This window comes from Protopterus annectens, chromosome 7.part1 (assembly GCF_019279795.1).
Source record: "Protopterus annectens isolate FY-2018-M chromosome 7.part1, PAN1.0, whole genome shotgun sequence".
NCBI lineage: Eukaryota > Metazoa > Chordata > Ceratodontiformes > Protopteridae > Protopterus > Protopterus annectens.
The window spans coordinates 92,097,658-92,123,264 of NC_056740.1; the positions used below are offsets into that span (position 1 = coordinate 92,097,658).

Here is a 25,607-nt window from a genome sequence, read left to right on the forward strand (position 1 = left end):
CCCTACTGTCTAGCAAATCATGGTGCAGCCCTCAAAAAAAGTCTGTACCACCAGGAAACTAACAGCAATTGTATTAAACACTGGCAAAAGCAACACAAGAAAAATGGTTGAACCTTTAATTCCAAGAGAGTTAATTGAAAAAAAGGACTCCAGGCTTGCATTGTTCAATACTCAAGTGAAAGGCCTATTCCATCTGTGATAACTTATTTTATAAATTATCTCCAAAACTGAAGTGAACAGTGCATCATTTCTGACCTACAAAGGATGGTGGACATTTTAGGTGTACTACACCAGTTAAATAAAGGAGACCACTTACTGACCCATCTAAGAAATCCAAATGACTAGTAAATATAGAGACAAATTAATTTCATTTTCGATTGCATCCAAGAAAGCAATATCTAGGAAATGGAAATCACAAAATGAAGAGACTCTAAAGGAAGTAATTGATGCAAACACTGATAAACAGGTGAGGGAACTCCTTAAAAGTAGCAGTAGTAATATCATAAAAGGAAATGGCAAATACGGAAGCAAGGATGCAAGAATTAACAAATGTCGAAACAGATTTAACAGTAGCAGACAGAGAAGCAATGAACCCAGTTAAGAGAAACAGATAAGAAAAAGTTAAAAGAAGAGAGTTGGAAAAGTAGGTGAAATGGGACAAGACCCAGAAGACGTAGACTACACAATCACATAATGATAAAGAACAGAGCTGAACAGAAACCTAGTAGGGGAAGTAAAGGAGAAGGGTGGAAAAGTCTAACATAAATTTATTGAAGGATGTGAAAAAAATATCTAATCCTTTATGGGTTATGCCTGCTGTATAACATTTAGAGAATGACTGGTTTTAATTAGTTTCCTCGACTAAGACAGAGAGGAAGTGTTTGGGCCAACCACAAAGGAAAATGGATAGTAAGCCTTGCATGAGGTCTGCACAAAGATTGGAAACGTAAACATGGAAATAAAAACAGCATGTTATTAAATATTACATGTGATATGTATACGTTTATGAAATACTGAAGTTGCTCTATTCATCTGTTTTGGGGGAATGGGTTTTGTTCTGTCAGAAGACCCTGGCATTTTTAAATGGGCATTTTAAGTCTAAGGACCTGGCATATTAAGAAACTGATTATCAGTAATCCATCTCATCCCCCTGGGATGCATGCAATTACTGATCATTCAAGAAAATGATGGAGCCAACAGACTACGTACAATGAGGGATATATAACCTAACCAGTTTCTGAGAAAGAAGGGACAATGACGTACTGTCTGAAATCAAAGGTTAGGCTGAGAAACATGTCTGTAAGTGATCCTCTACAAGCACCAGAGACATATGCTCTTGAACACAACTATCTCATAGCCAGGGACTTGGTGGAACGCTATGTATACAGTTCAGGACCAGGTGGGAGTTTTATGGTTAGAGTTAAGGTTCTGGAAGGACTGTATATACCACTAGGGTCATGTGATTAGGTTCATAGGTTCATAGGTTTATACTAGGCTATCTGCCCTAAGGCATTTATAAGCCTAGCCCAAATTTTTGTGGCTTACGCCACCCCTTATATGAAAAAATACTGTGCCCATTAGTTTGTTGTGCCTCTGTCCAGCAGTGACACAGAGATGATTCCCGGGGTAAACCTACGATCTCCCATCCACAGGTCTAGATTTCTCTTGAACAGAGTCAGCGAGGTGCTCTGCCTCACATGGACCGGGATTTTATTCCACAGCATAGGGAGTCTCTGAGTGATAAATCTATCCCTCCAGCACGTCCTATTTATATCCGTGCTAAGGTTTAAGTCGCTTGCTCTAGTGGTTTTGGTGGATTTGGATTTTTGAGGTGGAGCATGTCCATTAATTCCGGGTTGGACATGGCCTTGTATGTCAGGCACATGTCACCTCTGAGCAGACAGTATGCGACTGAATAGAGCTGGAGTTTCTTCAATCTGGCAGCATATGACAGATTTTGGAGTCCCTTTATCCTTTTGGTGAGGAACTTTTGGGGTCTCTCCAATTGCTGCAGATGTCGGGTGAGATACATCCTGAATGGGGCATTGTACTCGATCATTGGTCTGATAAGTGAAGAGTACAGGGGAACAATGACCTCACTAGATCTGGATGTGAATCCCTTCATGATCAGGTGGGCAATGTAGAAGGTCTTTCTAACCACTTTAGCAATGTGAGTGTAAAAAGAAAGGCCACTGTCAACCTGGGTCCCCAGGTCCCTGATAACCTCTTCTGTGCTTAGTGGATTGCCACCTATATGGTAGCTTGGGGTTACCTTATTTTTCCCGAAGGGTATGATTATACATTTTTTGGCGTTTAACTTCAGGCCATGGCTCTGGCACCAGCTATCTGTTTCCGTGAGTCCCTTCTGAAGGATATCCGTGTCCGATGCACTTTCCACTATGGCGCCCAGTTTGCAGTCGTCTGCAAACTTTGTCAGCCAAAGTCCTCCCATGTTGGCCTGTACTTCTGAGAAGTAGATGCCAAACAATAGGGAGCCAAGGACCGAGCCCTGTGGGACACCACTTGTGACTGGCTTGGAGTCTGACACAGTGCCAGCAACTCTAACCCTGTGGGTTCTGTCCTTAAGCCAGTTTGCAACCCATCTTGTGACATATGGGTTTACATTTAAGCTGGTAAGTTTTTCTACAATACCCGAGTGGGGTATTGTGTCAAAAGCCTTTGCAAGGTCAAGGTAGGCTGTATGGACTGCCTTTCCCTCATCAATGGCCTTGGTGACTGTTTCGAAGAAGTCGACCAAGTTCAAAAGGCATGATCTTCCCTTGACAAAGCCAAACTGGGTCGGGTCCAATGTCTGCAAGTCCCCTATATCTTTGTTTATGAGCTCCATTATGATCCTCTCCATAGCTTTGCAGACTAGACTTGTTAAGCTTATGGGGCGGTAATTACCAGGGTCCGTGAGGCGCCGCCTTTGTGGAGTGGAACAACAGTTGCCGTCGCCACTCCTTGGGCACGTATCCTGTGGTAAGGCTGAGATTAAACAGCTGCCTTATGTGCGGGTTTAATTCCTCATTTAGCTCGTAGCACACAGCCGGGGACACCATCCGGTCCCATTGATGCTGTGTTTTTAGCTTTAGAGAGCAGCTTTCACCTGCGCATTTGAGATGTCCGGGAGGCTACACTCGGCTGGGATAGTTATCTCTCCTTTAGGGGAGAGGGGTGAAGTTTGCACTGAACCTGTCTGCCAGTATGTTGGCAATGTCTGTGGGTTCAGTGATTTTTGTATCATTTTGGACTAATTCTGAGCATATCTGGGAGTTTCCACCCAGGTTCCTAACATAGCTGAAAAAGGCCTTATGATTGTCCTTTGAATCCATGGCAATTTTTCTCTCAAAATTGGCCTTAGTTGATTTTATGAGTGCTCGTATTTTTTACTAATAATGATCAGGGGTGACTTCCCTTTTATGGATTTTGTTCTATCATGTAATAGCTTTCTCCTCTTATTGTAAAGTTTGTTAATGGCTGGGGTCCACCAGACTGGACGTTTGCCCTTTGTGGAAAGAGTCTTGGTTTTATTTGGGATTGCCTGATCCATGCAGTCCTGGAGGTGTTCATAGAAGGCATTTGTAAGGGCTTCCGCAGCTTGGGTTGTGGTTTCCACTGGCTCAGGGCCTTGAAGGATACCACACCAGTCTTGAGTAGTGTGAAGTTTGCTTTAGAGAAGTTCTTCACTATGGTCTTTTTTGTTTGGGGTGGGGGCGGGATGTGGATTTCCAGTGAGATTAGTTTATGATCAGATCTCACCAATGAGGGATATACTTCTGGTGTGGAGCATTTTGTCCCCATGTTTGTGACAATGAGATCTAGTATATTTTCTCCTCTCGTGGGAACAGTGACTAGCTGTTCCATGGCATTTGAATTTATGAACTCCAGGAACCGTTGGGCTAGAAAGTTAGGGCTTGAGTAATGTTCCCAGTCTATATTCGGGTAGTTGAAGTCACCCAATATGATGGTGTTTGGAGATACATTTATACCCTCCAGTGTCTTCAGGAAGGATGAGTGGGGTTCCTGAGTTTGAGAGGGTGGCCTGTAGCATGCTACAATTTGTAGAGCAGTTTTGCCTATGGTTAGTTGCACCTGGATGGTTTCTGAAGCTTAGATGCGTTGCCACCAACCTGGAGGTGTGGGTATCCTTTATGAATATGGATACACCCCCTCCTTTTGTGGTGTGGTCTGGGTTTTGGGGCCGGAATGCATGATATGAGGTAAAACCTAATAGTGCCGGGGTGCTCTCAGGAGCCTTGAACCAGGTTTCAGTTACAGCACAGACATCGATGTTCTCCATACTGAGAAGGGCCTCGAGTGCGTGCATTTTGAGATGTAGACTTCTGGCATTGAGCAGCATTACCCTCAGTTTCTTCCCATTTTTGTTTTCTAGGGTGGTAGGTTTAGAATTTGAGCCTTGCCTAAAAAAGGCACTATGGGGGTGGCAAGAGCCTTAGCCAATATCCGGAATCCCAGGGGTGACAGGTGCAAGCCGTGATGGAATGGCTTGGCAATTCACTAGGAGCAGGCTGGTGTGAGATAGGGTACTTACCATTCATAGCAAGTGTCAGTGAGCAAGTGTGTTACTAGCACGTGAGTACTTGTAGCAGACACATTTGTAAGTTGAAACAGTATCACAGCCTGTCTGTGGAAACAGCAGGAGAAATCCTCAACTGCAGCAAAACGGGTTAAGGGAAATCACATTCTCAACTTTTGTGGAGTGCTAGAAATAAGGTATTCAAACAATTTACGCAAAACTACAGGGGTGATGCAAAATGTATATATAAGTGTGGGGAGCCATTAGTGAACACTCGTAAGTGCAAACACTTTTTGGCTGTTTTTCTGCATGCTGATAACAGCTCTTTCTGTCAGATCACAGTACAGCAGGGTCTGGAAATGTACTTTTTCTGTTGTAGTGAGATGTCAGAGTTAGTATACATATCTAAATTAGCAGGGAATATGGGGAGTGCTGTGAGGGCAGGGATGGTTTGACTATTCAGTCTTTTTTGATTAATGTTTTTTTCAATGCTTTTTTGAGTATTTAATCTTAGCTGAAACACTAGTGAGGGGATAATGGTAAATTACAACACTCTCACAGGTCCCAAGCCATTTCTATTTGTAGATAAGGCCATGAATGATAAACAGATTTTAAAAGGTACAGTTCTTAGTTTGAATGATATTTAGCAAGACTGTGAAAATTGTATTTAAATAGGTTCCCTCTATGTAAGATGTATGCACTTAATTTTGAAATCTGTATAATAAAGGACACAGCTTATAGACAGGAAAGTAATAACAGAATAATTGAAAATGAGAAAACACCAACAAATCCAGATGACCTTCATGATGATCACTACTGCAGTAGCCATAGCTATATGGGGTATACCCTACTAAGGATATAACAGCTGGCTAGCTTCCAAAGCTTCAGGGTACCTTCCATGCACCCAAACTGTCAAGCAGCTCAAGCTGATCTGACTTAAAGACAAGTTTGAGTGGGAAGTCCTATCGAGTTTTAATGCCACTGAAAAGTATGCTCTTCTGAGGCTTTTGAGGCTCGACAGTCTGGTTGTGCTTTTCTTTGCCTTTGGGGGAAAACTTCCATTTTCTTACATGGAGTGTTTCTCTCCAGGGCTCTGCTGAAAATGGGCTCTGTCCCAGTCGGACTTTCCTGGAAAACAAATAAATAAGATTTCTTTAATGTTTTATTACTTTCCTCTTCAAGAAAATGATTGAACAGCAAGGAGTTTTGTTATTTAATGGACGGTCTCAAGACCGTAAAATTCTTTTAAATAGAGCACTCATTTCTATCAGTTTAAAAGTAGCATATCTTCTTCTCCTTTCGGCTTTTCCCAGTAAGGGGTCGCCACAGTGGACCATCTGTCCGCTCATGATCGGCAGTGGAGTTTTATGGTGTCGAGTTGCCAGCCCAACCTTCCACAGAAGGCACACACATGCACACACTCACACCTAGGGCCAATTTAGAGTGTCCAATCCACCTGCAGCATGTCTTTGGGATGTGGGAGGAAACCGGAGCACCAGGAGGAAACCCATGCGACCACACGGAGGACATGCAGACTCTGCACAGAAGGCACCCCAGCCGAGGATCGAACCAGAGAACCTCTTTCTGTGAGGTGGCAACGCTAACTGCTGCACCACCGTGGCCACCCTTAACAGTAGGGTATACTAACTGAAAATATATTTTCTGTGGAGAAATTGCGTTTATTTTTCCTGGGGTTGCCATAGTGTTAAACTCATTCCCTCCATTGCAGCTCTCTTAAGTGTCTATGTTTAACTCCCAGTGGGTGTGGTTTGAGCCTTTAAAAAAATTAAGTTATCACCCTACAATTCAAACTATTCATATCTCTGGAACCATAAGTGTTACTAGAAAACTGTAAATGGCAAACCATTCAGGAAAAATTAGTCTTCACATTGGTCGCATTCATTCAGTTTGATGCTTTAAGGTGGATTTTATAAACCAAAATAAAGGTAGTGAATATTAATTTTGTAATGTTGTATAAACAGCTTATATCACCTCATCAAATATTCAAGCAAGACACATACTGCTAGGATTTTCTACATACAGCTGTGAGCATTCATATGAGGCTATGCAGTTCTATCTGTGTTAGCTGAATGTTTAGATATTTAGATAAAATGAAATTTATTATAATTCAGATAGTACAAAATTAGTATTCAACATCCCTTTAGCTGCTTTAGACAGAAGTCAAATATCAATACAATTGTGTTTGCTATCATGTATACTTTAAAATGAAATCTTCTGATATTTTGTATGTAACATGGTTTTGGAATTATTAATGCAAATATGAACAAGCAATATTTGACACCTAGAGAGTCAGTAGGAGTTAATTGCAGAAACAACTGGAGGTGCACTCTGCTATAATGAGTTAACATTTTTTACTGTTTTTTTCTGTCAAAAAAGTAACTTTTGTGGGCTGGTAATTTTACTGGAATTTGCTGATCGTCTTCCCAGGGAAAGAGGCACGATTTTCAGTTTGACAAAGAAACAGACTACTGCTGCCATGGTTGGTCCTTCTTCCAGCAACAAAAAAAGTTAAGCAAACAGCCTTTGCCACAAAAGCAGGATAGCAGTTTGTCTCAGCCACAGGTGGGTGACTTCTGTGACCATTTATTGCGTTTCAGACCACTCATCTTTTGCCCCATATCCTGCTAGTGTAGCAACACCTACAGTCACTATAAATCAGGGTTAACCACTTCTACTGCAGCTGTTGGACTCTCCTCAGTTGGCAAGGAAGAGCCAACTCTGGTCAGTCCTGGGAGAAGTAACAGGGAAAGTAACCCTGTTGTGTCAGAATGCTGTACCCATTGTCACCTCACAGCAAGAAGGTCTCCAGTTCGATTCTCAGCTGGGATGTCTTCTGTGTGGAGTCTGCATGTCCTGCCTGCATTCGTGTGAGTTTCCTCCAGGTGGTCCAGTATCCTCCCACATTCAAAAGACATGCGTCTGGAGCCTTTCTCACCAGGCCTCCACTGAAAATGGGCACTGTCACATTCAGACTTTCCCATTAAACAAATGTTAAATAAATAAATGCATATATTTGGATAGGAACTGTTCATTTGGACTGGCTCACGGTATAAGTCAGGCTACTGATCCTTCTTGTAAAGTAGTATCTGGCACACAAAAGTATACTTCCTCTTATTCTAAAGATATTCAAGATTCTGAATTTGAACAGGAAGCTGCAGAGACAAATTCACTGTTTTGTCCACATATATCTGATTCAGACTCAGAGAAGAGCTCAGTTTGAGATTTGCTCTGTGGGAGGTTTTCATTTTCTGAGACTATTGCTAGAATGTTCTGGTGTTTTCAGTGGGAGAATACTCAGGTTTATCAGTCCCTCAGAAAAATATTGTGAGTTGTTACAGAAGGAATTTCCAGAACCTACACCCATTCTGCCTGTCCTGTCTGCTTTACAGGATGCGTCTTACTACCTGCAATTTTTCTGACATCCATCTGTCCCTAAAAAGGCAGAGAGGAAGCATAACTTTCCTCAGTCTTTCAAATTTTTATACCACTATTCCCAAACCTGACCCAGCAGCTATAGTCTTAGTTGAGTCCACTGCTGCTAAGCACTTAGTTAATTACAATCCTATTCTTTCTAATAAACATGGGGAAATTATTGATAGGCTTGGAAAAAAGCCTTGACTTCTGCAACTTTGATTTTCAGAACTTTGAATTCTCAGGATCATATGTTAAAGTGTGGTCTGACAAATTGTGAGGAATATTTTATCTACAGGTTTTTTCTTGCGAATAAAAATCTGCTTTAAATAACAGTTTCTTCTACTGCACAGATCACTGTTTGCAGTGTGTGTATGACTCTGATGAAATTCCTTCTAGGGCTAAGGCTACTGCTACTGTTTTAAGTAGGTGTGCTTGGCTGCATTCTCAGAACCCCCCCCCCCCCGATGAGGATGTAAAAAATGAGATTTTGAAATTCTTCTTTGGATGTTGTTTGGCCCCTCTGCAGCAGGGGTGATCAAAAATTGTGTGATGAAAGGAGCAGCTGATGCAGAGAATCTATAAAAATTGTCAGCCCTCCTTTTCCAAATTGTCTAAGGGATTTTCTTTCTCCTCATCCAGTTTTGACAGAACACAGAATAAACAGCCTCAACATAATTCAGTTAAACAAAAGTTTAAGAAGTCCAGAAAGTCTGAATCTATATTTTTCTCTTTAATGACAGATTTTCAAAACCCATTTGACTAAACCAATCCCTCATCAAGGTTACACATGGCAGAGGGAGAAAATTCCTCCTTTCCAGGGGGTCATTCCTCATCCCTCAGCTCAGGGTCTTTTCCACCTGTTCTTCATCACATGCTGTCCGAAAGGAGTGATAGAACAAGTTCCTCCTTCCCATCTGGGGAAGGGATTTTATTCAAGAATGTTCCTAGTGCCAAAAAAGAAACTGGTTGGGGACCAGTTCTGGATCTTTCTTTCCTAAACCTGCTTGTGACAGTGCCCAAATTCAAAATGTTATCACTACACAACCTGTTACCTCTTCCTCTTTCAAGTTACCTGATAACACTAGTCTTAAAAGATGCTGATTATCATATGCATATTCATCCAGACTTAGGGTGGTACTGCAGAAAGCTCAAGTCAAGTTTGGTGACAGGGCTAAAAAGAAACATAAATAAGGATTAGTCCGGTAAGTCACTAACTAGCAGATCTAGAAGACTCTCACTTTCTCTCTCTCTCTGAATCCCTCCCTGCAGGAAGAATAAAGATGCCTTGTTGAAGTTTCAAGTAGTTTATTCAATTAAGTAGGTAGATGGATTAGTGTTCTTACTCTTCTCACAGGGAGGGTGCCAGAGAGACAGACAGAGAGACAGAGACAGTCTCCTAGATCTGACAGCTAATAATCCTTAGTACTCTATTTATTCATCCAGACTTCAGAAGATTAAGGTTTTGTGTGCCTGGATCACATTATCAGTTCTCTGCCTTACCCTTCAGACTATCCACTGCGCCAGGAGTGTTCACAAATTGTCAAGCTCTGACTACAGCTCATTGTAGGCTATAGGGTATTCACATATGTTCCATATTTAGATGACCTGCTTATCTTTGCAGAGTCTTTTTTGAAGGTGCTAGGAATTTGTTTCTGTGATAATGGAGAACAATGGACTGCAGTAGTGTGTCTGCATACTGCTTAAATGTTACTGCATTAGCGCACTGACAGCTGCTCGCTGTTCCTGTAACAAGCTTAATCTTATCACAAACAGTATTTTATAAAAAGTCATGTCAGGAAAAAAAAACAGCAAAGAATTTTAAAAAATCAGTAGCGATGCTAAGCAATCCTTCACTTGAAATGTTAATATAAACATTTCTATGGCTGTTAAACACAAAAAAAGAAGATAAAGTGCTGTGCAAAACCAGAAACCCAATCCTTCAGCACTATGAATGTCACCAAGTAAGCACAGGCAGGCAAATCTTCCCAAAACAGTTTTATTGCAGCAATAAAGGCTCTCCAAAGTGCATTAACAATAGCAGCATCCACAATATGTTTTTGTCACTTACTTCATTAGATAATATGACAAAACACCAGCAGCTTTATATACCCTCACCTGTGATAAATGGCTGCTACTAACTGCAGGAACACTACAAGGCATGCACACGTACGTTAATGTGTCCTTTCATGTGCATGCCTTGTAGTGTTCCTGGGAAATAACCAAGATGTACAGTCAGTCCCCATAAGGACAGACATTTGAAGTTTAATATTTCTTAATTTTTGTAAAATCATTGGTGATGCTTTATTAACTTTTTAAGTGGATTAAAAAAAAGCTTTCCAAGTGTTATGTTGGTGTTGGTAGTGACATAGGCAATAGTGGCATCTTCATTCTTCAACATGACTTGCACATGGTCCAGTGTTCTCCATTATCATTTCTAGGTGTTGGGTGAGAGAAATCTTGCAAAAAACGGGATCCCAAGAGAACAATCAAAACTTTTTCTTGACTCCCTCACACAGGATTGAGTTCCTGGGATGTCAACTAGACACTTCATTCAAACACAGACATTTCTTTACATATATTTCTAAGGTGTGCCACTCAGACTTTGGTCACTGTGGGGAAATGTCTCAGGATTTTGAGTCTCATGGCAGTTATGACTCTCATGATATCCCTGGAAAGACTCATATGAGAAAGATACAGTAGTATCTGAAATTTCTTTGGTCCCAGCATCAACACCCCTTATCCTTTCAAATTCCAGTGCTGGGTTTGTCAGAAGCAAAATCTTTTGGTGCAGATAACACATATGTTTAAATTCAGGTCCCTCTTTTCCCTCCCTGTCAAGCAGTGATTCATCACAGATGCTTGGGCTTTGCTTTGGGAGCAGTTTCAGGAGGGACAAAAGCTCAGGAGGTGTGGGACACCAAGGACAGATGCAACCACATAAATATCAAGGAAATGCTGGCCCTGATCAAGGCGCTCAACTCTCTGAACCATCTTTTGTCTCCTACACCTCTTCAAGTGGTTACAGACAACACCACAGTCAAATGGTACATTAAAAAGCAAAGGGGAACCAGGTTTTTCCCCATTTGCAGACTAGCAATGTTAACTTGGGATATAGCTTCACAGCACAATCTCACTCTACATGCAGGACCAGGGTAGACCCTAATGAATGCACATTAAATCAGGGGGGTCTTTCAAGATTTTATTTAGCCATGGGAAACTCCTCAGGTACATTTCTTTGCCTCCTCTCTGATCAATCAACTGACAAATTCTGTTCCAGGACTCCAGGCAAGAAGGCCTAGGAGACAGATGACTTTTCTTTTCTTTGCACAGGAGTGCTCATGTATGCCTTTCCACTAATATCCAGGGTACTTCTGAATATTCAGAAGGAATCCCTCAAGATCATTGTGGTGACTCTTCTGGGACAGGCAACTGTGGTTCTCCCTTCTTTTGGAAAAGGTCAGGAGCAATTACCACAAGCTTCCACACATACTGGATTTAATCATTCAAGGCCATGAGTGTCTGATACACTTCTATATCAATTATCTTCAATTGACTGCCTAGATGGTAAGGTCTTAATTCCTTTTGAACACCTGTTTTTGGAAGATATAAAACAGGTACTACTGGAGGCAAGAAAGCCTGCTACTAGAAAATCATATATCAGCAAATGGAAAAGTTTTTTTTAGTAGGTGCCAACAACATAACCCACACCTATTCAGGGCTAGTTTTCTCTGATTTTACAATATTTGCATGAGTTACTATCCAATGGCCTTTCTTATTCCTCTATTCAGGCTCTTATATTGGCCATTTCAGCATATCTGCCTATGGATCCTACTCTTTCAATGCAGTTGCTCTTGAAAGGGGTTTTGGATTAGACCTCCTAAAAAACGGTGGCCCCCTCCTTGGGGATCTTAAGCTAACACTTGTTCCATTTCAACCAGCTGATCTGGCTGACTTGAGGATCTTAACATGGAAAACAGTTTTGCTGACTGCTATGACCTCTGCAAGAAGGATATTCGAGTTGCAAGCTCTTATGGTGAGTCAGCCTGATTTCATTTTCCATAGAGACGGGGTTTCTTTGAAAACTAATCTTTCTTTTATGCCTTAAGTGGAATCCAGGTTTACTTTAAGCCAAAATATCCATCTCCCCATTTTCTTTCCTGAACCTAAAAATGAAGGAGAAAGGATATCCCATACCTTAGATGTCCACAGACAACTCAGGTACCATCTTGACAGAACTAAATCCTTCAGATCTTTGGATCAATTTTTTCATTTCTTGTGAAGGTAAGAAGATGGAACAACCTGTGTCAAAACAGACAATTTCCAAATGGTTGTCTATGGTGATTATCTTTTGATATACTCACCATAACAAATGTATTCCAAGCAGAGTTGAGGCCCAGTCTGCCAGGGCCATGGCATCATCTATGGCTATTTGGAAAGGGTTGGATACTAGAAGTATTTTAGAAGTGGCTACTTGGTCCTCTGTATATACTTTTACAAAGCATTATATGCTTAATTCTTTCTCTAGGTTTAGATCAAGGTTTGCTAGGACCATTCTCTATGAGCTCCTTGCCTCTTCTCCTTCCAGCTACCATATTTGGTTAGCTATGGTAATCTACCTGTATAGCTAAGGCTACTGTAACAGTGATCAATATGAAGAACATAGTACAGTTGTGTAAGTAAACTTGCCATAACAGTAGATGCTTGAACAATCACTGCTGCAATAGTCACTCTCTTCCTCCAAACCCACCCCTTTTTTTTGCATTTTTTTTTTTTTTTTTTTTTTTTTTGTCACGGTGTAGACAAATTTTTTTGTTGTTCCTAGCATTCTCCTTTCAGAGCTCATTCTCATGCTTTCTGTAGGCAGGAAAACTCTGAAGGGCTTTGTGCCCAAACTTGTTTTTTAGTCAACTCAGCTTTAGCTGCTTAACAGTTTGGGTGCATGGAAGGTACCCTGAAGCTTTGGGAGCTAGCTGGCAGTCATATCCTTGGCAGGAAATAACACATAACACATATAGCTAAGGTTGCTGCAGCAGTAATCATCTGCACATCTACCTTTAGGGTAAGTTTAACTTACAACTCTACTTTCTTCATCTCCTTCTAACATTCTGTTTAGTCTCAAAATGTTTTCAAGAACATCATCCTCCATTCCAGCTAAACACTGACCCATATTTTCTAATTGGCAACCGAGTACTTTTATTCTGTTTTGGACTTTAGCTGTCTATTGCTTAATAAGCACTATGGGGACCTGTTGAGCATATAGAAAATTGAAATAATTAATACCACCTCATGACAGATTTTTTGTTTACCCTTCTAGCGGTCTTGAAATATGTCACATCTTCTAAGCCATTTGCTGCTGCTTTCACATTTGAATCATTTTGTCATCTATAGAAAAAAGTTGCAGAAGTAGCTCCACATCTGGATTCTTATTACACTCTTATTCTCCCACAGTCACATTTCTAGTTAATTCTTTCATTGTTTTGCTATAATTCAAGTGTCATGACCTTCACACTCAAAATATTGCTAGTTATTATCAAAAAATATTACTTAATCAAAAAAAGTAAATAAACTATAAACTAACTTTAATTAACACTGATGTACAAAGTGAGCCAAGCAGGCACCTAGCCTCTTCAAGCACTGCAAGATTTCCCCTTGCACACACCTTTTTTTTTTAAATTGAACTTCATTTTAATCACCTTTAATAACTAAGACATTGAGTGCAGAATAATTACTTAGCGTCATGGCAAGTTATTATCAGAGAATATGGATAATAAAGAAAAACAATATTGGATGTTGTCAGCTTCATGAATGAGAAATTATGTTCCATATACTGTACAAGTAATCTTTGAGGAAACTTTAATAAAAGCCAGCGAAAGGATGGTGGTTGGATTTGTGCAACTCCCTTTTCCACTTGTCTTGCTAAAAACTAGTAGAGTGTGAGCTTCCTGTGAGATTCTTATGGTTTGCTGCACTAGCTAAGAGAGCTTCTGAAACTTGTTGTAAAAATATACTTATTTGTTTAGTTGTTCAGGAATGTCCATCCAGATTAGGTCTATGACAGTTTGGAAATTATTAATGTGTATTATACATTTAACAATATAGCAAGTAAAATAATGTACTGTTCATATTATGACAGAACATAAAACATGCAGTTAATAGAGGTGAAGTCAATAAGTTAGCTTGGTGTACTGTATTACTTCAGTTTGTTATAGGGAACAGCTTGCTTAAAAACCTGTTTTACAGTAAGCTTACAGGTGTCATCATACATACGTTTCTACTTTGGGGAAGGTGAAGGAAATAGTATGCAAAGTGCTGGGTAGATTGTTTAGAATGGCCTAGTTTGCCCTGTAAATCAGAATGGAAAATTACAATGCAGTGTTGTAGCAGTTACGTTTGAAAGATGGACAAATGCATTTAATACTAGAGGTTTGAAAAACAGACAAAGTGAGGACTAATGCTGGGGAGATATGGGCAGAAAAGAGTGTAGTGTGTAATATGGGGATACAATGAGAAGAAAAACAAATGTATGTCATGATGGACATCAGTGACTTACAATTATGTGCATTACTGTGGATTGCCCTAACAGAAAACCACATTTCTAGTTACTGACATTACTTGCAAAGTCCGCTTTCTTTTGTTTTTGGACAGAGAACCTGAATTAAGTTTTCTAACATCTTGTTGGTGGCTTTCTAAGAAAGAACCTGGAGCAAGGCTTCCTAAGATGGTTTTTGAGTCAACTCTTACCACTCTTTGTTGGCTGATCCTAAGATTATTTTGTTTTCACTTTCTACCACTTGAAGGGAAGCAGCTTATCCTCCAGTTTTCTGGAAACAGTATTTATGAAAACATTATTTTTTAAACATATCAGCTGGTAAACTCACTAAATATGGACTTTAAGGATTGGCGTTCTTTAATGAGAATGCCTGAAAGCATTTTTCAGTCTTCTGTGAATATAAGGGAGCCTTTTTTTCTTGGAACCAGTAAATTCTCCCTCCATAAATTAGCTGTCTCCCATATCATCTGGCTCGGGAGATTAATGTACAGAAAGAAGATGCACAGTAGCAGTATCCTTACTTCATTCCATGCAGGAAGTTGGGAAAAGAGACGCTCTCAGTGGTTGCTACTATGGCCATTGGTTGGCAGTATGTTCACACTGGAATGGCCATTGGTTGGCAGTATGTTCACACTGGAATGGCCAATGGTTGGCAGTATGTTCACATTGGAATGGCCATTGGTTGGCAGTATGTTCACACTGGAATGGCCATTGGTTGGCAGTATGTTCACACTGGAATGGCCATTGGTTGGCAGTTTGTTCACACTGGAATGGCCATTGGTTGGCAGTTTGTTCACACTGGAATGGCCATTGGTTGGCAGTATGTCCACACTGGAATGGCCATTGGTTGGCAGTATGTTCACACTGGAATGGCCATTGGTTGGCAGTATGTTCACACAGGAATGGCCATTGGTTGGCAGTATGCTCACACTGGAATGGCCATTGGTTGGCAGTATGCTCACACTGGAATGGCCATTGGTTGGCAGTATGTTCACACTGGAATGGCCATTGGTTGGCAGTATGTTCATACTGGAATGGCCATTGGTTGGCAGTATGTTCACACTGGAATGGCCATTGGTTGGCAATATGTTCACACTGGACTGAATCAAAAACGTTCTCAAAATCAGCTGTGATAGGTATGCATGGTTCTGGATTTAAATTGGTTTGTACTGTTTACACAAGCATAGCTAATTATACCTCACATGTAAAATGGACGTGAGTGAACAGAGACAGAAATACAAGAAAAATCAATATTGTAATCCAGGCTGCAGTTAGAATGAAAGACTGAGATGGCTGACAAGAAGCCAAGGGTAGCCTGTTAAGTGAGTTAATCAGGATACAAGTATAGCAGAAATTATAGGGGCCCAAGTATGATTTTGATGCAGGAATACAAAGAGGACAGGGCTGTTAGTGGCACACCAGTGGTAACTCTATTTAATTAGACAGAATTAATTATCAAAAGCAGGGTTAGTGCTCATAAAAGACTACAGTGTTATTAAAAAATGGCAGGACTGCATTGGAATTTCACTGATTATGTGACACCATGGTCGTGTTACTGCCAGTTATCTTGTGAATGAAGCACTTTAATAAATGGCTTTGGTTTGAGTGACCTTGGTGAGAGGGTATTCAATGAAACTGCTCTCAACAGACCTGAAGCATGACTTATGACCTCCCTTCCCTGTGGCGTTAGAAGTGGCATAATAATGTATACAAAGGAAGACAATTTAAAGAATAGCAAGTAAACGGGAATAGTTTGGAAGGATAGCAGCCTGTACCCCACAGACCCCTTGTATTTAGTAGTAAGGCAAGATTTGAAACGTGTTAAAGTCAGCTGCAAAGCTAAGTCATTTCAAAACTTTCTCTGTTCAATTAATAATGTTTTTAATCCAAAACAAGTGCTCCATCATCTCCTTCTATTGTAGGGGCTGTTAATTGATGTTAATGAAATGTAACAGTACCACTTTACTGTACTTTTTACATACCTTTTTTCTGTAGGCCTCTGCTGAATATGCTTTGGCGGACTGCCCTAACTGATAAAGTGAATAAATAAAATAAAGGAGTCACTTTAAAATGAAATGAGGGAAAACAGCGATAAACAGCATCTAAGGACAGTGATGAGTGCAAACAAGGGGTAGGAAGGAAGGTAATTAAATAGGAAACAATGAAGTGGAAAAGGATGGACGTGGCAGCCATAATGCAGTGCATCACAATGTTAGAAGAGAAGGTAAACTGAATCAGATACATGTACTTGTGCAATGAAACAAAATAAGTACAACCATAACACAGATATGGGCAGTAATGAGCAAAGGGCTGAAATATAGTGACACATGAATTCAAAGTTCACATAAAAGACAGAAGGAAGAAATAATCAGAGTGACAATACACATTCAGGATGGGACAAAACATGGTAATGAAGAAAGAATAAAAACGGAAAGGAAAATAAAGATCTTGGCAGGCAAACAAAGAGTTCCTGATGAGTCGGCGTGGAACAAGTAATGGCAGGCTAACAGAATCAGAGGATGTCACCAAAACAGAATAAGAACCGTACTTTTGGGAATTTTAATCTTCCAGAAGTGACAGAGGTTTTCATATATACAACAAGGAAGAAAAAAAAAACAAAACAAAAACAAAAGATAAATGTAGATATAGTCTGGACTGGCAGATCTAAATAGATACTTTCCATAGTCCAGGAGTTTAATGAGAGCACTTCTGCCTCAAACTCATGAAGCTGGTTTGTCATGTTTTTGATTGATTGGACGTTTAGTTTCAGATTTTCTTCATTGGCATCTGATTGCAACAATTTGAGAGTTTACCACAGTTGAAAGCCAACTGTTTGGAACTAAATACCAAATTATACTAGCCTCAGACTGTTACAAACTGAAATTAAACAAGTAAATAAATGGTCAAGTTCAGTGAGGCCAAATTATGTCATGAGAATATAAACATCAAATGAAAAGGTTTTACTTATTAAACATATAGAAACTATGTTTTCTTCAGTATAGGCCCAAGCAAAACCTACAATCAATTCTTAATGATTTCATAGCACACCAAATTAGCATAGCATAACAGAAAATGATAGCAACACTCAACCCCTGTTGTATATACTGTACATATTTACTGCAACTATAGCTAGTTTATACCAGATTGTATACATTAACAACTGTACATATAAATTGGAATTCTATACATATGTAGTTCAGTTCTAGCTAGACTGCAGTTCCAAGTAATAAAGCTGAGAGATAACCAAGGCGTCTTAATGTTTCCACCATAAAATGTCCACCAAGTAAATAACTTGTTGCAACTATAGGCGTAAAATAAAATCTATGTTTATTTCGTGTACAAATGGTAAGTGCTTTCACTATTGCTTCGACAGACCGTTAAGATTTGAAAAAACTCATTCAACTACTATATATACATCACATGCTATTTCCAATTAACCAATTATGATTTTTAAAGTGACATTTTCTTTCTATATTGAAAGAGACTAAAAAATCACTAAACAAATAAAAAACATTTATACACTCAAAAGAATTTGTTCTTCTTCACTGTTGTAAATATTAACTCATAAGCGTTACAAATATGACTTCTGTAGCTTAATATTACTAATGCATATATCGAGGCAAAAAGACCCACTAGGTGAATAAAAAACATTTAGGCACTCAAAGGAGTTTGTTGTTATTCACTGTTGTGAATGTTATCTCATGAGCATTGCAAATATGACTTCTGTAGCTTAATATTACTAGTGCGTATATTGAGTGTAAATCAGTATTAATTATATAATATTTTACATCATAGAATGATATAAAAATACATAAAAATATATATAAATATATTTATAGTACCACAAAATGCACTTGTTCATTAGTCGCCAGTGGAGAACTGAGGAATAAATGCTTACCTATATCTTAATACTCCCCTTTCAGCGACTGTTCATTCTATAAGGGGCAGCTTCGCTGCATTATACTTGAAAATATCTGAGCAAACAACAAGATGGTTTCCATACATACATCAACTACTATCTTGTTCAAATTTTAAACATCAATGCTGAAGCTGCATCTAAAATATTACACACGTGTCTATTAAAAATGCATTCATTTCATCTATTGAGACTCTAACTAAAATTGAGAATGGAATCAAACATATACTCCTGATCTGAAAATCTTGGTGTATGTGCCACCTAAAAAAGGTGCATATATAATAAAAATGCATATATAATAAATATAGGGACTAATGTAAACTAGCTAGTGGTAAACTAAATGTCCCTAAGTATCGTGGATATATCGCGTCCACTACGTTTTATAAAAAGTCTTAAGGAAATGCGAACAATACATCAGGAGTATGAAATAGGAAACTCCAAACATCTAATAACGAAAATTACTGGGCTCATGATGTATAAAAATTAGGTGGCACATACACCAAGATTTTTAGATCAGGAGTATATGTTTGATTCCATTCTCAATTTTAGTTAGAGTCTCAATAGATGAAATGAATGCATTTTTAATAGATACGTGTGTAATATTTTAGATGCAGCTTCGGCATTGATGTTTAAAATTTGAACAAGTTAGTAGTTGATGTATGAATGGAAACCATCTTGTTGTTTGCACACACATTTTCAAGTATAATGCAGCGAAGCTGCCCCTTATAGAATGAACAGTCGCTGAAAGGGGAGTATTAAGATATAGGTAAACATTTATTCCCCAGTTCTCCACTGGTGACTAATGAACAAGTGCATTTTGTGGCACTATAAATATATTGATATGTATTTTTTATATATTTTTATATCATTCTATGATGTAAAATATTATATAATTAATACTGATTTACACTCGATATATGCACTAGTAATATTAAGCTACAGAAGTCATATTTGCAATGCTCATGAGATAACATTCACAACAGTGAATAACAACAAACTCCTTTGAGTGTATAAATGTTTTTTTATTCACCTAGCGGGTCTTTTTGCCTCGATATATGCATTAGTAATATTAAGCTACAGAAGTCATATTTGTAACGCTTATGAGTTAACATTTGCAACAGTGAATAAGAACAAATTCTTTTGAGTGTATAAATGTTTTTTATTTGTTTAGTGTTTTTTTAGTCTCTTTCAATATAGAAAGAAAATGTCACTTTAAAAATCATAATTGGTTAACTGGAAATAGCATGTGATGCATATATAGTAGTTGAATGAGTTTTTTCAAATCTTAACGGTCTGACGAAGCAATAGTGAAAGCGCTTACCATTTGTAAACGAAATAAACATAGATTTTATTTTACGCCTATAGTTGCAATGAGTTATTTACTTGGTGGACATTTTATGGTGGAAACATTAAGACGCCTTGGTTATCTCTCAGCTTTTTTACTTGGAACTGCTGCTGCATTTATTTTTGTGAGCTGAGAGGTATTTACATCGCTGGGCATGTTTATTATATTGCTGTTTGTATCTAGCTAGATTACACTAATTTGAGAGACTATTACAATTAATGCAGCAGGTCTATGCTACAGGAATTGTTTTGATTTACTTAGCGGCTTCTATGATTTGATATAGGTGCATAGGTAGTTACTAGGCTATCTGCCAAGGGCATTTATAAGCCTAGCCAGAGTGTGCTGGCTTTCACCGCCCCATTGATTAATTAACTGATCCTCTGTCAAGCAGAGCCAATGAAGTGATCCCAGGAGTGTATTTTCCATTACCCATCCACTCGTCAAGGTTTCTCTTGAAGAGCGTTAGTGAGGGGCTCTGCCTGATGTAATTTGTAATTTTGTTCCAAAGCATGGGGAGTCTCTGTGACAGGAATCTATCCCTCCAGCATGTTCTATTTATCATTGTGGCGAGGTTTAGCTCACTAGAGCATGTGGCTTGCAGTGACTTACATTTCTTTAGGTGGAGCATGTCCATCAATTCTGAGTTGGACATGGCTTTGTAAGTCAGGTAGAGATCACCTCTGAGTAAGCAATATGCCACTGAGTACAGCCAGAGTTTTTTCAGTTGGGCTGCATAGGACATATGTTTGAGACCAGTAATCCTCTTGGTGTGGTACTTTTGTGGTCTTTCCAGCTGTTGGAAGTGTCTTGTGAGGTACATCCCAAATGGGGCATTGTACTCTATGATGGGTCTAATGAGTGACGAGTAGAGGGGCACTATAACCTCTTTATTTCTAGATGCAAACCATTTAGTAATTAGATGGGCCACACAAAAGGATTTCCTAACTACTTTGGCAATATGATTGTCAAAGGAGAGATTACTATCTACCTGTGTCCCCAGATCTCTTATTACCTTTTGTGTATTAAGGGGGCTGCCACCTATGTGGTAATTTGTGGGTGTTTTGTTTTTCCCCAAACGGGATGACTACGCATTTTTTGGCATTTAGCTTGAGGCCATGACTTTGACATCAGGTGTCCGTCTCAGTAAGGCCCTTTTGGAGGATGTCCGTGTCAGCCGGAAAGTCAATTAAGGCTCCCAGTTTGCAGTCATCTGTGAACTTGGTTAGCCATAATCCTCCTGTGTTTGCCTGTACTTCTGAGAAGTATATGTTGAACAGTAGGGGTCCCAGGACCGAGCCTTGCGGGACACCACTTGTGACTGGTTTAGATTCGGACTTGGAGCCCACTATTCTTACCGCGTGAGTTCTGTCTGTAAGCCAGTTGGCAACCCATCTTGTGACGTAGGGGTTTGTGTTCAGGCTGGTGAGTTTTCCTGTAATACCCAGGTGGGGAATGGTGTTGAAAGCCTTGGTGAGGTCAAGGTAGGCTGTGTGACCCACCTTTCCCTTGTCTGTGGCCTTGGTTACTGTCTCGAAGAAGTCAACCAGGTTTAGTAGGCATGATCTGCTCTTAACAAAGCCGAACTGGGTTGGGTCAGGTGTTTGGAGGTTCCCAATGTCTTTGTTAATGAATTCAATGATGATGTGCTCCATAGCCTTGCAGACCAGGCTAGTTAGGCTTATGGGGCGATAGTTACCAGGGTCAGTTGTGGCCCCTCCTTTGTGGAGAGGAATAACCGTTGCTGAGCACCATTCTATGGGCACGTAGCCTGTGGAGAGGCTGAGGCTGAACAGTGTTTTAGGTGGGGGGTTAGTTCATTCTGTAGTTCATGCAAACCGCAGTCTGGGACACCATCTGGTCCCACTGACACTGTGTTTTGGGCTTTTGAAAGGGATATTTTCACCTGTGCATCTGTAATTTTTTGGACACTACACTTTTTCAGTATTGTTGTGGGCCCTTTTGGAGGTGAGAGGGGGGTGAAGTTTGCATTGAATCTTTCTGCCAGGATGTTGGCAATATCAGTAGGTTCAGTATATTTTGTGCTTTTTTGCACTAGTTCAGTGCATATCTGCGAGTTGCCACTTAGATTCTTAACATAGCTAAAGAAGGCTTTGTGGTTATCTTTTGAATCCTTGGCTATTTTTCTTTCGAAGTTAGTCTTGGATGATTTCATGAGGGACCTCAGTTTCTTAATGATACTGATCAGAGATGTCTTTCCTTCTTGGGATTTGCTTTTTTTCTGAACTAGTTTCCTCCTTCTATTGTATAGCCTGTTTATGGCAGGGGTCCACCAAACTGGTTTCCTTCTCTTAGAGGAGTGAGTCCTGGTTTTGCTAGGGATGACACAATCCATGCATCCTTTGTAGGTGCTCATAGAGTGCATTTGTAAAGGTTTCTGCATCTTGGGCAGCGTTGTCCTTTAGCGTGGGGGCTGTGAAACTCACCACCTCTGTCTTAAGTAAGGTGAAGTTTGCTTTAGAAAAGTTTTTTTACTGTTTTTTCCTTAGTTGGGGGTGGTGGTGGGGTGTGGACATCCAGAGTGATTAATTTATGGTCTGATCTAACCAGTGATGGGTTGACCTCCGGTTTGGAACACCTGTCGCCCATGTTGGTAATGACCAGGTCCAATATGTTTTCACCTCTAGTAGGGGAGTTTACTAGCTGATCCAGGGCATTTGAGTTGATGAATTGCAGGAAGCGCTGAGCCTGGGAATTTGTACTCAAGTAGTTTTCCCAGTGAGTGGTAGGGTAATTTAAATTGTCCAATATCAGGGTGTTTTCTAGGACCTTCATGTTTTCCAGTGTCTCCAGAAAGGTGGAGTGGTGGTCCTGGGTCATGGAGGGTGATCTGTAGCAGGCCACAATTTGCACTGCAGATTAACCCGATGTTAGTTGCACATGGATGATCTCAGAGGTATCATGCTGCACCACTAACCTGGAGGTGTAGGTATCCTTGATGAATACGGATACACCCCCTCCTTTTGTGTTTCAGTCCATGTTCTGTGGCTGAAACGTGTGGTATGAGTTGTAGCCCGGTAGTGCTGAGGTGCTCTCTGGAGCCTTGAACCAGGTTTCAGTTACTGCACAGATGTCGACATTCTCCATACTGAGGAGTGCTTCGAGCACATGCAGTTTGAGATTTAAACTCCTGGCGTTGAGTAGCATAACCCTCAGTTTTTTGTTACTTGTGCTGTTTACGGAGGTGGGTTTGAATTTTGAGCCTTGCCTAAAAAAGGCACTACGGGGGCAGCAAGAGCCTTGGCCAGTATTTGAAAGCCTAGGGGTGACAGGTGCAAGCTGTCTCTTGTGAAGCCATGCAGCTTGTCGAGCATGTTGTACCAGGCTGACAGACACTGGATCCCCTTTGAATGACACCAGAAGCTTAGCCAATTGTTGAAATTGATAATTATTTCTTTATACTGAGGTATCATTCTTAGTGAGGGCAGGATGCTACTCAGGGTCAGGGTAATTCCAGCCTGGGCTACATGATCAGAGAGCTCTTCCATGTCTCTTTTCATGTAGTCCAGGGAGGTATGTCTCAGGTCATTCACACCAACATGAACAATGGCAGTCATATTTGTACTTGTTCTGGACTGACCTGAGTGCTTGTGTTATGTTCATAGGTTCATAGGTTCATAGGTTAGTACTAGGCTAACTGCCCTTGCAAGCCATTGATAAGCCTAGCCAATTATCCCTTGTGAGACTCAAACCCTGCACCTTATGTTTGTAAGGCAAACACCTTAACCATTAGGCCATCTTCCCAACCCTGTGAATCTGTGGCAGATTCTGGCTCCTGACAGGCAGCTAACAGTAACCTTCTGCTTGTCCAGCCTAGTGAGTGGGATGTTAGTGTGCCTGACTACACAGTCACCTATTACTAGTGTGTTAGGTATGTTATTTCGACTTAAGGACTGTGATTGTGCGGCACAATGATTTTGTGTTTTATGTGTTGTCTGGTTTGTGACGGGACGTAAAGGTTGTTTGGTTGTCTGCTTTGGAGGTTTCTGATGCTTTTGCAGGTTTTTATTTACAGCCTTCGTGTATGATTTTGTGTATTTTTATATATTTTTTGCCAGTGCTGTTTTAGTAGGTCTGTGTGCGGCTGGAGTTGTGATGCAAGTGTTAAACTTCTCCTCTTGACTGTCTGTTCCAGTCTTGGGTGCAGACAGCTTAGCTTCCAGTTTGGCTGTATAATTGCATCTCTTGCATAGGTTAGTGTTTTGTGGTAGGAAGAGAGGGTTGTCTGTGTACATGAGGCAGTTGTAACATTGCCTCAGGATACCAGATTTACCAGCTGGACTGGAGAGTGCACCTGAAGTTGCCCTTTGATCATGCCTGAATAGTCGGGTGAGCTGCTTAGTCACTTGGTTGGTGAGGAGTGAGTAAAGAGCCTTGCCCCGCTGGGCAATCAGTGTCAGGGTATATTAGTGCTTGCTATTAGGTCTGAGCAAGTGTTGGGCTGTAAGATGCTTTTTGAGTGCTTAGGTTGAGAGACTAGTTTCAAGGGAAAAAAACTGAAGAGAAGACTTAGTGGAGCTGAGAATAATTTAACCGTAGCTAACCGGCACTGCCCAATGCACAAAACCGTGCAAACGCGGTTGTTCGGTTGTTATAGTAGGGAAATGAAAGAGATAGAAATTAGCCCAAAATGGCCAATAAACTACTAACTTCTGAGCTGAAACCACTCCTCCAGGGACAGATAGGTTGCTCAAAGCTCCCCTTTCTCACAGGTGAACAGAGAAACTTCCTTCTATCCAAGTAAGGTATGGGCAACTCAGAAACTAGTATCACAGCCCTGAATTCAACACTAGCCTGAAAACTGGACTATAGTAGCTTAGAAAGGTGGGAAACAAGGACTGTTTTTTTGAAAAGATAAGGCAAAAACAGTAAAAAATACACTTAAAACAGCTTTAAATGACTACAAACGATCAGAAAAGGCTATCACACTTTACTGTGTAGCCTACAACAGCTAAACAAATTATTTAAACAAAAAACAACTTTTTAAAAGTGCAGGCAGTCAAATAAGTACAATATGTGAAAAAAACAAGCTTTTAAATCACAATAAATGCTGGAAAATCTGCATTTAGGCAGAAAACAGTTAAGTACAGCAAGAAAGTATAGAAAACTGATATTTAATCACTCCAAAGTCTCTCTCCTAAGCTAGAAGGCTTGTATCAGTTTAAGGCTTTCTAGTGCTACCCAGTAGGTTAGTTACAGGAAAGATGGGAAACAAGCGCAGATGTGGTCTTTTAAACCAGAAAGTTGAAAGAGACGGACAAACTGTCCAAATGGTCAATAAACTACAATTTCTGGGCCAAGAGCCTCTCCTCTCATAGTACTCAGGATACCTAGTGCTTGCCACTCCCACTAATAAGCTAGAAGGCTTTCTTCCAACACAGAAAGGCTTGCAGGGCTCAGAAGCTTACCAACAGTCCTGGATACAGCAATTCTGTATCTGGACTAGGCTAGTTACAGGAAAGGTGGGAAACAAGCGCAAGTGCGGCTTTTAAACCAGAACGTTGAAGGAGATGGAAAAAAAACTGCCCAAACGGCCAATAGCTACAATTTCTGGGCCAGGAACCACTCCTCTTGTGGTATGTAGGCTACCTAATGCGTACCACTCCCACTGATAAGCTAGAAGACTTCCCTCCAACAAAGAAAGGCTTGGGGGGCTCAGAAGCTTACCAACAAGTCCTGGATACAGCAAGTCTGTATCTGGACTTGACTAGTTACAGGAAAGGCAGGAAACAAGCTTAGAATTTTTTTTTTGTTACAGAAAAGCAGCTAAAACAGCAGTAAATACAATTTAAATTGTAGTGCA

The 25,607-nt window shown here is 40.2% G+C and overlaps 1 protein-coding gene across 2 annotated transcripts in view; it reads right to left on the bottom strand.

The window, feature by feature from the left end:
- Positions 1-25,607, bottom strand: part of MYO1E (myosin IE) — a 1,655,775-nt gene that overhangs the window by 953,170 nt on the left and 676,998 nt on the right. The window lies entirely within an intron of this gene.